Raw genomic sequence first — 13,187 nt, 5'->3', positions numbered from 1 at the left:
GGTTGGATTGTAGATTAACTCCAAGGTATAAGTCAGAAATGAACTGTTCATCATTCTGCTTCTTCACAGGGGACACACTTTGACCAGTGGCAGGAAAAGCTCTTCTTACTCTGACTTCCCTCCCATGACAGACAGGAACTACAAACTGTGGACCAAACTAACTTCTGTAAGTTTTTATTGTTAGGTATTTTGCCATAGCAAAAGAATAGTAAATAGTAAATGGTGTAGTATACTCAATGTCTGACTTCAAGAGATTATTTTAATTTAACGACAGCTGTTGAAATTTATCCAAAGAATTTTTATGTGTTAGAATTCACCCCATTTCTCATTGACATTATAAACTCATCTCCTAGAAATTCCTTGTGTTCTCATTGATGAAAACATAGTAACAAAAAAGAATCAATGAGTACAACATTCATTATGAAATAAGTTTTTCTTCTTCCCCTGAACCATTCCCACCCTCTTTCTCTATCTCTCACCACCCTCTCTTTCTCATTCTGTCAACACACAGGTCATGCATGAAGAAGAAATTTGCCAATTTCATTAATAATAGATTTTTTACATCTGCTATGTTCAAAAAGGAAAATGTTTCTGTTTTTACATGTCTTATTTTTCTACCACTAATATAGATAATTATTTAAATAGATATTAATATAATTAATTAATATAGATTAATTACTTAAATATATATTTTTTTACATTCATGAGGAGTAGAGAATGAAAGAATACCAGCATTTATGTCTCCAGGAAGTCCCCAGATAAAGTTTATTTCAAGAGATATTTAAACTTAAATCCAAAGAATTTCTTTTTTTGCCTTCAGCCTAACACTCAGTTGTAAATATACCTCTCGCATATCTGTTAGAAATTTTCTACATGTTACAATGGGCACACAAAATTAACTTTTACACAGATTCTAATTTTAAGGATGTTATATTCTTTACCAATACACACATGTTAGCTTGAAGACAAAATTGGAATTTTGAGGAACAAAGATAGAGTACCTGTGGTGAAGAAATTCAGGGCAAGCACATAACACAGTCACACATGGCTTGGTGTCAAATCAGGGTGACAACTCTTCTACTCTTTCAATAGCAGAAACTTTTGTAACCCGTATTAACAACACAGCACAGTATACAAATTGCCATGCTGTTTTCTTTATTCAGTCTAACCATCCTGTATGAAGAGATCATTCCCTTCTCTTTTGGCTGGGTGTCGTGACCCGCATTGTTCTATGGGTACTATTTACAATTTCAATAGCTGTACTAGATTTCAATTTGTTACAGAGCATAGTCTCTCTCTCTCTCTCTCTCTCTCTCTGTATGCCACTTTTTCCTTCTTTTTTACACCTGTTCACTGTCTAAACTAGTTCCGTGGAACTTGGTGTTGAACTGAGTTGAGTTGAAGTTAAGAGCAAATGTGGGTACAAGAGTTGATAGGAACTATATGTAAAGAATATTGAGTGCCATGCATAGAAATTTATACACAATGAAGTCAGTGCCTAGGAATATAAAATAATAGCTGGTTTGTATTTTGCTGGGGAATAGTTTATTTAATGTATAATCTTACCATTTAAAACAACCCAACAGAGTAGTTGATATCATGATATTAACCACTTGTCAGGGTAAGAAGATAATTTAGGAAAGGCAAATCCATCTAGGAGGAAGAATTTGTAGGCTTGTGACAGGATTCATAACAGTTGCTCTTTACTCCTAAGAATTGTACTTCAGTATAGTTACATTGTTAGAAAACTGAAGAAAATTCAGAATGGGAGGCCTAAGACAAGTGCCACAATTTGAGAGTAAGTGGAGCAGGAAAGACATAAAAAAAAAAGAAAGAAAAAAAAAAAGTTTGGTTTGCTATTAGTTAAGAAAGACCTGTAGGGGAGGGGAACCCCACAAGGAGAGCAACAGAACCAAAATATCTGGGCTTAGGGGTCTTTGCAGAGACTGATTCTCCAACAATGGACCATGCATGGAGATTACCTAGAACCCCTACACAGAAGTAGCCCATGGCAGCTCAGTCTCCAAGTGGGTGTCCTAGTATGGGGATCAGGGATTGTTTAGGACATGAACTCAGTGTCAGGGTCTTTGATCACCTTCCCCTGGGATGTGCAACCTTGTCAGACCACAGAGGAAGTATACATACCCAGCCCTGATGAGACCTGATACACTATGGTCAGATAGAAGGGGAGGTGGATCTCACCTATCTGTGGACTAGGGAGGGGCATAGGGAGAGAAGAGGGAGGGTGTGTGGGGCTGGAAAAAGAGTAGGGCAGGAGGGTGTGCTACAGCTAGAATACATAGTGAATACATTTTAATAGACAATAAATGAAAATTTAAAAAGGAATTGATAAATCATAGCACATGAAAATGACAAAGCACTGAGCCCATATAACTGAGTGGTGAGTCATGTTCAGTAGGGAGGGTGGCAGTCCTATGATCAATACTGTAATTATTTAATATTTATATGCTTCAGAATTCTGACTATTATATCCTGTTGCTTTCTACTCCTTAAAGAAAAAGAATTATTTAAACGAAATGTTTCATTTGTATTCTAGTGTTGCAGAGATTATTCAACTAAAGTGACTTATTTAAAAAAAAATAGGTAAATACATTTTGTATGGTCCACAAAAAATTAAGACATTTTCTAAATCATCTATCAAAAATGAAACAGGTAACATAGCATGATAAAGTTTTGGGTTTTACTTTACCAATGGATTGCCACAACAAATATCCTAAAACTCAGTAATTTTTTTTTTTTTTTTACATATTTGTGATCTTGAAAATGCTATTCTGTTCGGCAAATCTGTTTCCTCACCTGTAAAATTGGAAAGCTATTGTGACTAAACTCATAGTAGCCTTGGGAAGATTAAGTGTAGCATGTAAAATATTTTTTATGATTTTATCCCACAAGATGCCTCCCAAACTCTAGCTACCATTGTTCCACTATTACTGGCAGTTTTAATTTTACTGACTCTGCTAATAATCTTTGCCTCACTGGAGAGATAATCATATGACTAATGAGTGCTTATTGTAAGGTGATGTATACACAGTGTTTTACAGCCACAGTCACGGGGAACCTAAATTATTCATTTAGAAAACTTACAGTAGCTTAAAAATGCTTTATCTTGTGGTTTCATATAGAGGAATTATTGGAACTAATTTGTACGCTTCTTAAATATTCGGTATTCATAGACCTCACAATCTATTTGGCACTATGGGTTCGAAGCAGAATTTGTAATGAAAGAGAACGTAGTAGCTGGGGAGATGGTTCAGAAGGTAAGGTCGCATGCTGGGAATTCTCGGGACATAGGTAGTACCGCTAGATCCCACAGAGTGGAAGGAGATAAGTGAAGTTTGCAAATTTTCCTTTGACCCGTGCAGGTGTGGAATGAGTGCACCCGCGTGTGCAAACACACTCCACAAACACACAGAGACACAGATGCGCGCGCACGCACACCTACACTAAACAAACGTTAAGAAAACATAAAATGGCTGTATTGGAGAAGAAGAGCTATACATGGAGCAGAGTATCTTTAGCAGTTTATGATATCTGAGGCCATGGGAATGCGATGCTGTTGGAGAAAACACAAATGGATTTTTTTAATGGCAAAATTTTTTTTTAACATTAGTTACAGTTTATTAACTCTGTGTCCCAGCTGTATCCCGCTCCCTCATTCCCTCCCAACCCCACTCTCCCTCCCTCATCTCCTCCCTGCCCCTTTCCAAGTCCACTGATAAGGAAGAACCTCCTCCCCTGACCCTGATTTATCAGGTGTGTTCAGGACTGGCTGCAAAGTCCTCCTCTGTGGCCTAGCAGAGCTGCTCCTCCCTTGGGGGTGTGTCAAAGAGCCCACCATTGAGTTCATGTCAGAAATAGCCCCTGTTCCCCTCACTATGGTACCCACTTGGATACTGAGCTACCACGGGCTACATCCAAGCATGGGCTCTAGGTTATATCCATGAATGGATCTTGGTTGGAGAAACATACTCATAAAAGACCCCTGTGTCCAAATATATATTTTTGATGCGTTTAATTCCATCTAAAAACCTGGAAACAATTTTACTACATTAAAACATCACTGTGCAATTAAAAAAAAAAGCTTTAAAATCACAGCCTGTGAACACAAGTTTACAAAACATAAACATCAGTGACTTTTGTGAGTTCCTCCAGTAAGAATATTTACTTCACATTTTATTATGTCTTAATTTGCAAGATGCTCAACAATAAAAGTTTGTGAAAGTGCGTAGTAAAATAATATAAACTTAAGTCAATAGGATAATTTACCTTTACCCTCATACAAAATGCAGATTCTGACTTATTTTTATTATAGCAGGAAAGCACAGTTCTGCTTGCCAGACTTAAATGTTGCTTGTAATTGTAACTTGTGAATCACAGGCCACAAATAATAAGGCAAGGGAAAGCCTTGCATGAATCAGGTGCATTCACACGCTTTCATTGCAGCACTTTCAAAGAGACATAGAGGTGATATTTTCTCATGGGTATAATAAGAATCCACTGTGAAATGTGGTTGCCAAGAAATCTAATTAGACTTGGGCTAAATTAACAATAAAATTATCTCTAAAGCCAAAGAGATGACACTTCTCCTTGATCTAAAATAGAAAGGCAGCATCTAAATTGCTGAATTTATCTCAAAATTGGGAACAGTAGATTTCCACTTTCAAGACTTTCCCTCCATTCCCATGAAAGATCCATCAGACTAACAGAATCATTTATTCCTGTCCTCTGATCATTCATGTAAGCAGAAATAAACCACCATTTTCAGTTATTTAATTGTCAAACATTCCCATTTTTCATGTTGGTTTTTTCATAGTATTGAGTGTTCCTTTATCTTCACATTGTTATTTTAATGAAATACTGTTTTCCTTCTCTTCTTTGGTACCTCAACATCTAAGAAGTCTTATCCAACAATTTAATTCTGCCCATAACAATATTCTAAGGTTATTTCTCCTTCCCCTTCCTCTTTCTTTTATTCTTTTTTTTTTAAAGATTTATTTATTTGTTTTATGTATATTAGTGCTCAATTTGCATGAAGAACTGCATGCCAGAAGAGGACATCAGATCTCAGTATAAATGGCTGTGAGTCACCATGTGGTTGCTGGGAATTGAACTCAGGACCTCTAAAAGAGGAGACAGCGCTTGTAACTGCTTAACTATCTCTCCAGTCCCCTTGAGTTTTTCAATACATTGGCTCTGGTTAGTGTTGATATTCATGCATGGTGTCAGAGAATTCCCCTTAATTATTCCAAAGACATTTACTCATATGCTAGGTAGGTTCTTGGCACCAATGTCAAAGCCCAGTTGATAAATTTATTTCTAGGCCCCATTTTTTTTTCTGTCTTACACATCAAGATTTCAGTTTTTATCCTAGTATTGTGTTATTTCTTTTGCAGTAGATTTGTAGTATACTTTTTATTTTTATTTTTTATAATAATTACAGTTTATTCATTCTGTATTCCAGCTGTAGCCCCTCCTTCATTCCCTCACAATCCCACCCTTCTTCCCTCATATCCTCCCATTCTCTTCTCCAAGTCCACTGATAGAGGAGGTCCTCCTTGACTTCCATCTGACCCTAGCTTATCAGGTCTCATCAGGACTGGCTGCATTGTCCTCCTCTGTGGCCTGGTCAGGCTGTTCCCCTCTCAGGGGAAAGTGATCAAAGAGACAGCCACTGAATTCCTGACAGAGACAGTCCCAGTTCCCCTTACTAGGGTACCCACTTGGATACTGAGCTGTAATGGGCTACATCTGAGCAGGAGTTCTAGGTTATCTAGGTTATATCCATTAAATGACCTTGGTTGGAGTATCAGTTTCAGAAAAGACCCCTGTACCCAGAGTTTTTTATTCTGTTGCTCTCCTTGTGGAGCTCCTGTCCTCTCCAGGTCTTACTATCTCTCTCTTCTTTAATAAGATTCCCTGCCCTCTGCCCAAAGCTTGGTTATGAGTCTCAGCATCTGCTTTGATACACTACTGGGTGGAATTTTTCAGTGACCCTTTGTGTTAGGCTCCCATAATATTTTCTGTTTTCTCCTTCGTCCAATGTCCACCCTGTTTATCTTTCCGTGTGAGAATTGATCATCTTACCTAAGGTCTTCCTTCTTCCTTAGCTTCTTTAGGTGTAGCATACTTTAAAGTCAAGTAGTAGAATACTTCTGTCTTTGTTCTTCCTGTAAAATATTATTATGACTATTCAAGTCCTTTCTAATTCAACAAAATTTTGGAATTATTTTGCTATATTCCTGTGAAAAATATTACCTAAGTGTTGAGATGGAATGTGTATATATATATATATATATATATATATATATATATATATATATATACATTGAATGTATAGATACCCTTGAGTGATATGAACACTTTAAAATATTGCTTCTTCCATTCCCAAATTACAAGATACATATATATATATATATATATACATATATATATATTCTATGAATATTTTCTAATTCACTCAAGTGCTTAGATTTGAATGTAATGTTTTTTCTTCTTTTTTTATTTATTTATTTTTAATTTATTACACTTTTTATATATTGGTCACTTTGTATCCCAGCTGTAGTTCCCTCCCTTGTCCCCTCCCAATCCTGCCATTCCTTCCTCCCTCTTCTTCTCCTATACCCCTTCCCAAGGGGAAGTCCTCCTTCCTTTCCATCTGACCCTAGCCTATCAGGTCTCATCAGGACTGTCTGCATTGTCTTCCTCTGTGGCCTGGAAATGCTGCTCCCCTCTCAGGGGTTGTAATCAAAGAGCCAACCACTGAGTTCATGTCAGAGACAGCCCCTAGTCCTCTTACTAGGGTACCCACTTGGAGACTTGAGCTGCCATAGGCTTCATCTGTGCAGGGATTCTAGGTTATCTCCATGCATGGTCCTTGGTTGGAGTATCAGCCTCAGAAAAGATCCCTGGGCCCAGATTTTTTTGGTTCTGTTGCTCTCCTTGTAGAGGTCCTGCCCCCTCCAGATCTTTCTACCTCTCCCTTCTTTCATAAGATTCCCTGTACTCTGCCCAATGTTTGGCTATGGGTCTCAGCATCTGCTTCATACGCTGCTATGTTCAATCTTTCAGAGGCCCTCTGTGGTAGGCTCCTGTCCTGTTCCCTGTTTTCTCCCTCTTCTGATTTCTATCCAGTTTGCCTTTCTAAATGAGGACTGAATATCTTTCCCGAGGTCCTCCTTCTTGCTTAGCTTCTTTAGATGTACAGATTTTAGTATGATTATCCTATATTATACATGTAAATATCCACTTATAATATGTGTAATATCCACTTATAAGTGAGTATATACCATGTGTGTCTTTCTGTTTCTGGGATACCTCCCTCAGGATGATCTTTTCTAGTTCCTACCATTTGCCTACAAACTTCATGATTTCCTTTATTTTTTTTTAATTGCTGAATATTATTCCATTGTACAAATGTACCACAATTTTTGTATTAATTGCTCAGTTCAGGGACATCTGGGTTGTTTACAGGTTTTGGCTATGACACATAGAGATTCTGTGAACATGGATGAACAAATGCCCTTCTTGTGTACTTGGGCATATGTTGGATATATGCATAGGAGTGGTATAGCTAGATTTTGAGGTAGCACTATTATTATTTGCCTGAGAAAGCACCAGATTGATTTCCAAAGTGGTTGTACATGTTTACATTCCCATCAGCAATGGAGGAGGGTTCCCCTTTCTCCACAACCTCTCCAGCATGTGTTGTCATTTGAGTTTTTTATTTTAGCCATTTTGATGGGTGTAAGGTGAAATCTCAGGTTTTGACTAGCTAAACATAAATGACTTGTTCCAAGTGGATTGTATTGTACCTAAGTAGCTAAGAGGTTCTCCATAACCTCTCCAGAGTCATGTGTCCTTATATGACATAAAATGTTACCAAACTCATTCTATGAAGCCACAGTCACCTTGGTACCTAAACCTCACAAAGACTCAACAAAGAAAGAGAATTTCAGGCCAATCTCCCTTATTAACATTGAAGCAAAAATACTTAATAAAATACTTGCAAACCGAATCCAAGAACACATCAAAGATATTATCCACTATGACCAAGTAGGCTTCATCCCAGGTATGCAGGGGTGGTTCAATATACTGAAATCCATCAATGTGATCCACCATATTAACAAACTGAAAGAAAAAAAAAAAACATGAAATCTCCCTAGATGCTGAAAAAGCATTTGACAAAATCCAACATCCATTCATGTTTAAAGTACTGGAGAGATCAGAGATATAAGGCACATATCTAAACATAGTAAAGGCCATATACAGCAAGCCTATAGCCAACATCAACCTGAACGGAGAGAAACTTAAAGCAATCCCACTGAAATCAGGGACAAGACAAGGCTGCCCACTCTCTCCATATCTCTTCAACATAGTGCTGGAAGTCCTTGCTAGAGCAATAAGACAGTTGAAGGAGATCAAGGGGATACATATGGGAAAGGAAGAAGTCAGATTATTGCTATTTGCAGATGATATGATAGTATACATGAGTGACCCTAAAAACTCTACCAGGGAACTCCTACAGCTGATAAACATCTTCAGCAAAGTGGCCGGATACAAAATTAACTCAAAAAAAAAAAAATCAGTAGCACTCTTGTATACAAAAGACAAAAGGACTGATAAAGAAATTAGAGAAACAACACCCTTCACATTAGCCAAAAATGACATAAAATACCTTGTTGTAACCCTAACCAAGCAAGTCAAAGACTTGTATGAAAAAAATTTCAAGTCTCTGAAGAAAGAATTAGAAGAAGATATGAGAAGATGGAAAGATCTCCCATGCTCATGGCTTGGCAGGATTAACATAGTAAAAATGGCCATCTTACCAAAAGCAATCTACAGATTTAATACAATTCCCATCAAATTGCCAACACAATTCTTTACAGACCTGGAAAGAAAAATTCTCAACTTCGTATGGAATAACAAGAAACCGAGAATTGCTAAAACAATGCTCTACAATAAAAGATCTTCTGGAGGTATCTCCATCCCTGATCTCAAGCTGTACTATAGAGAAACAGTTATAAAAACTGCATGGTACTGGCATAGAAACAGAATGGTGGATCAATGGAATCAAACAGAAGACCCAGAAATAAACTCACACACTTACGGACACCTGATTTTTTACAAAGATGCCAAAACCATACAATGGAAAAAAGATAGCATCTTTCAACAAATGGTGCTGGTCCAACTGGATGTCTACATGTAGAAAAATGAAAATAGATCCATACTTATCACCCTGCACAAAACTGAAGTCCAAGTGGATCAAAGACCTCAACATAAAACCAGACACATTAAATCGGCTAGAAAAATAAGTGGGGAATACCCTAGAACTCATTGGTTCAGGAGAAACTTCCTGAACAGAACACAAACAGCACAGGCTCTAAGAGCAACAATCAATAAATGTGACCTCATGAAATTGAAAAGCTTCTGTAAAACAAAGGATACCGTCATCAAAACAAAGTGACTGCCTACAGATTGGGAAATAATCTTCACCAACCCTTTATCTGACAGAGGGCTCATATCCAGTATATATAAAGAACTAAAGAAGCTGAAAAGCAGCAAATCAAGTAATCCACTTAAAAAAATGGAGAACAGAGCTAAACAGTGAATTCTCGACAGAGGAATATCGACTGGCAGAGAAACACTTAAAGAAATGCTCATCCTCATTAGCCATCAGGGAAATGCAAATCAAAACGACCCTGAGATATCACCTTACACCCATAAGAATGGCCAAGATCAAAAACTCAAGGGACAACACATGCTGGAGAGGTTGTGGAGAAAGGGGAACCCTCCTCCACTGCTGGTGGGAATATAAACTAGTTCAACCACTCTGTAAATCTATCTGGCGCTTTCTAAGAAAATTAGGAATAGTGCTTCCTCAAGACCCAGCTATACCACTGCTAGTTATATACCCAAAGTTTGCTCAAGTACACAAAAGAGATACTTGCTCAACCATGTTTATAGCAGCTTTATTTGTAATAGCCAGAACCTGGAAACAACCCAGAAGTCCATCAATGGAGGAATGGGTACAGAAATTGTGGTATTTTTACACAATGGAATACTACTCAGCAATCAAAAAGGAGGAAATCATGAAATTTGCAGGCAAACGGTGGGATCTAGAAAAGATCATTCTGAGTGAAATATCCCAGAAGTAGAAAGACAAACACGGTATATACTCACTTATATAGACCTATAAGATATGATAAACATAATGAAATCTGTACACCTAAAAAAGATAATCAAGAGAGTTGACATGGAGTAAGATGCTCAATCCTCATTTAGAAAGACAGATGGGATGTGCATTGATCATATGACAGGTGTCTACTGAGCACATCTGAAAGACTCTAACTAGCAGTGTTTTCAAAGCAAAGACTAATGACCAAACCTTTGGCAGTGTACAGGGAATCATAAGAAAGAAGGGGAGTTAGTCTGATGGGGAAAGGATAGGAGCTCCACAAGGACCAAATATATCTGGGCACAGGGTCTTTTCTGAGGCTGACATTCAATTAAGGACCATGTATGGATATAACCTAGAATCTCCGCTCAGATGTAGCCTGTGGTAGCTCAGTAACCAATTGGTTTCTCATAGTGAGTGGAACAAGGACTATTTCTAACAGGAACTCAATGACTGGCTCTTTGGCCTCCCCACCCCCCAAGGGAGGAGCAGTCCTGTTAGGCCACAGAGGAGGGCTTTGCAGCCAGTCCTGAAGATACCTGATAAAACAGGATTGGATGAATGGGGAGGAGGTCCCCTCCATCAGTGGACTTGGAAAGGGGCAGGGTGGAGATGAGGGAGGGAGGGAGGGACTGGGAGGGAATGAGGGATCAGGACACGGCTGGGATACAGAGTTAATAAAATGTAACTGAGAAGAAAAAAATAAAATTCAAAAAAAAAAAAAGAACTAAAGAAGCTGAAAAGCAGCAAACCAAGTAATCCACTTAAAAAATGGGGAACAGAGCTAAAAAGAGAATTCTCTGTAGAGGAATATCGAATGGCAGAGAAGCACTTAAAGAAATGCTCAACCTCTTTAGCCATTAGGGAAATCCAAATCAAAACAACCCTGAGATTTCACCTTACACCCATCGGAATGGCCAAGATCAAGAACTCGAGTGACAACACATGCTGGAGAGGTTGTGGAGAAAGGGGAACCCTTCTCCACTGCTGATGGGAATGTAAACTTGTACAACCACTATGGAAATCAATCTGGTGCTTTCTCAGACAACTAGGAATAGTGCTTCCTAAAGATCCAGCCATACCACTCCTAGGCATATACCCAAAAGAGGCTCAAGTACACAAAAAGGACATTTGCTCAACCATGTTTGTAGCAGCTTTATTTGTAATAGCCAGAAGCTAGAAATAGCCCAGATGCCCCTCAACTGAAGAATGGATGCAGAAACTGTGGTACATCTATACAATGGAGTATTACTCAGCAATGAAAAATAAGGAAATCATGAAATTTGCAGGTAAATGGTGAGACCTGGAAAGGATCATCCTGAGTGAGTTGTCCCAGAAGCAAAAAAACACACATGGTATATACTCACTCATATAAACATACAACATAGAATAAACCCACTAAAATCTGTACATATAAACAAACTAAGCAAAAGAGAGGATCCTAACTAAAATGTTCAACCCCCATCCTGAAAGGCAAAGAGGATGGACATCAGAAGAAAAAGAAAACAGAAACAACCTAGGAACATGCTACAGAGGGCCTCTGAAAGCCAGAAGAAGAAAACAGGTAACAACCTTGGAACCTGCCACAGAGAGCCTCTGAAAGCCTCTGCTGTGCAGAGTGTCAAAGCAGATGCTGAGCCTGATGGCCAACTGACTGGCAGAGTGAATGGAATTTTATGTAAGAAGTGGGAAATAGTAAGAGCTGGAGAGGACAGGAACTCCACAAGGAGAGCAACAGAACAAGATAATTTGAACACTGGGAACTTCCCAGAGACTCATACTCCAACCAAGGACTATCCGTGGAGATAACCTAGAACCCTGACAATGCAGCTACTTCTGATGAGAACTGATAGACTAAGATGAGAAATAAGGAGAGGAGGATCTCTCCTATCAGTGGGCTTGGGGAAGGGCATGCATGCAGAAAAGGGGGAAGGGTGGGACCAGGAGGGGAGGAGGGAGGGTCTTATGGGGGGATACAAAATGAATAAAGTGTAATTAATAAAAGTTTAAAAAAATACCATTTTAAAATTTGTTTCCTATTACTTAAAAACAAATGAGTTATTCTCTTTCTTTCAAAACAAACTGCTTATTTAACTACTTTCTAACATCTAATCTTTGCTTTATTCTGCATTTATAAACAACAGTTGTTGGTAAAATTAATAACTACCTTTTAAACATAGCATGTACAGTTTTGTTACAGGTATGTCCTGCTTTTTAAGTTTTAATTGAGAATGTTTATTATCAACTTTATATTTTGACTAAAATATCTAAGAGATGAAGCTGGGTAATCTATGAATAACTTGTCACTAAAAGCATTAAGCTTCCAGATTCTGGAGGTATGTAAATGTAGATTATATTCCGAATAGTATTTTTGAAATGAAACACTAGGTATTTAATAAAGGAATAAAAACTTGCAATTATATTTTAGGTATAAGTTTTGCTTTGTATTCTAATATTTAAAATCTCTTTAACAGAATGGTGGATAAAAACTCAACACAATGTTTCTGATATTAGATCAGGTATCTATTGCTAAAATAGATTATTCTACTGAATACTATCAGTTCACTGAAGATCTTAGGAGAAACCTAATATCTAATTGACATGTTTCTTCATGCATTGGTGATTTAATCATGATTGGGATTAAAAAATAATTGATGTTATAAAAAATAGATTGACATGATTCTATCAATATGCTAATAATGAATGATCCACTATCAATATCAGCACATGATCAGTTGATACCAATATTTAGACTGTTATTTTTATAAATACTTTTCCAATGTTTTTCTTCCCTTTGTTATGGCTCTTTAGCCTCCTAAGCTGACTTACAGCCACAGAATATATGCTGCAATTATTTAAATTTGCATTCCTTTCTTTAATTCATTGTCTCAATAACTAATGGATTCTTTATATAGACTGAATTTGAATTTGTATGTTGGGTTGGTTAAAATTGCCCAACCATATTTCAAGGGTAAATGCCAAGGTATGTCAA

At 37.6% G+C, this 13,187-nt stretch overlaps 1 protein-coding gene across 4 annotated transcripts in view; it reads left to right on the top strand.

Moving 5' to 3' along the window:
• Lrrc4c (leucine rich repeat containing 4C) overlaps positions 1-13,187 on the top strand; it is a 1,364,812-nt gene that overhangs the window by 1,029,139 nt on the left and 322,486 nt on the right. For 2 of the 4 annotated variants that reach the window (XM_055599907.1, XM_055599872.1), the window contains exon 5: positions 70-166. The exons of the other annotated variants lie outside the window; for them this stretch is intronic. The gene's annotated coding sequence lies outside the window, so the exon portion shown is untranslated. The remainder of the gene's footprint in view (positions 1-69; positions 167-13,187) is intronic. 4 annotated transcript variants of the gene reach the window in all.

Source organism: Psammomys obesus, unplaced genomic scaffold, assembly GCF_907164565.1.
Source record: "Psammomys obesus unplaced genomic scaffold, mPsaObe1.curated_primary_1811, whole genome shotgun sequence".
NCBI lineage: Eukaryota > Metazoa > Chordata > Mammalia > Rodentia > Muridae > Psammomys > Psammomys obesus.
Note: the sequence above shows the minus strand (reverse complement) of the source record. Positions and strands in the feature narration are given on the sequence as shown.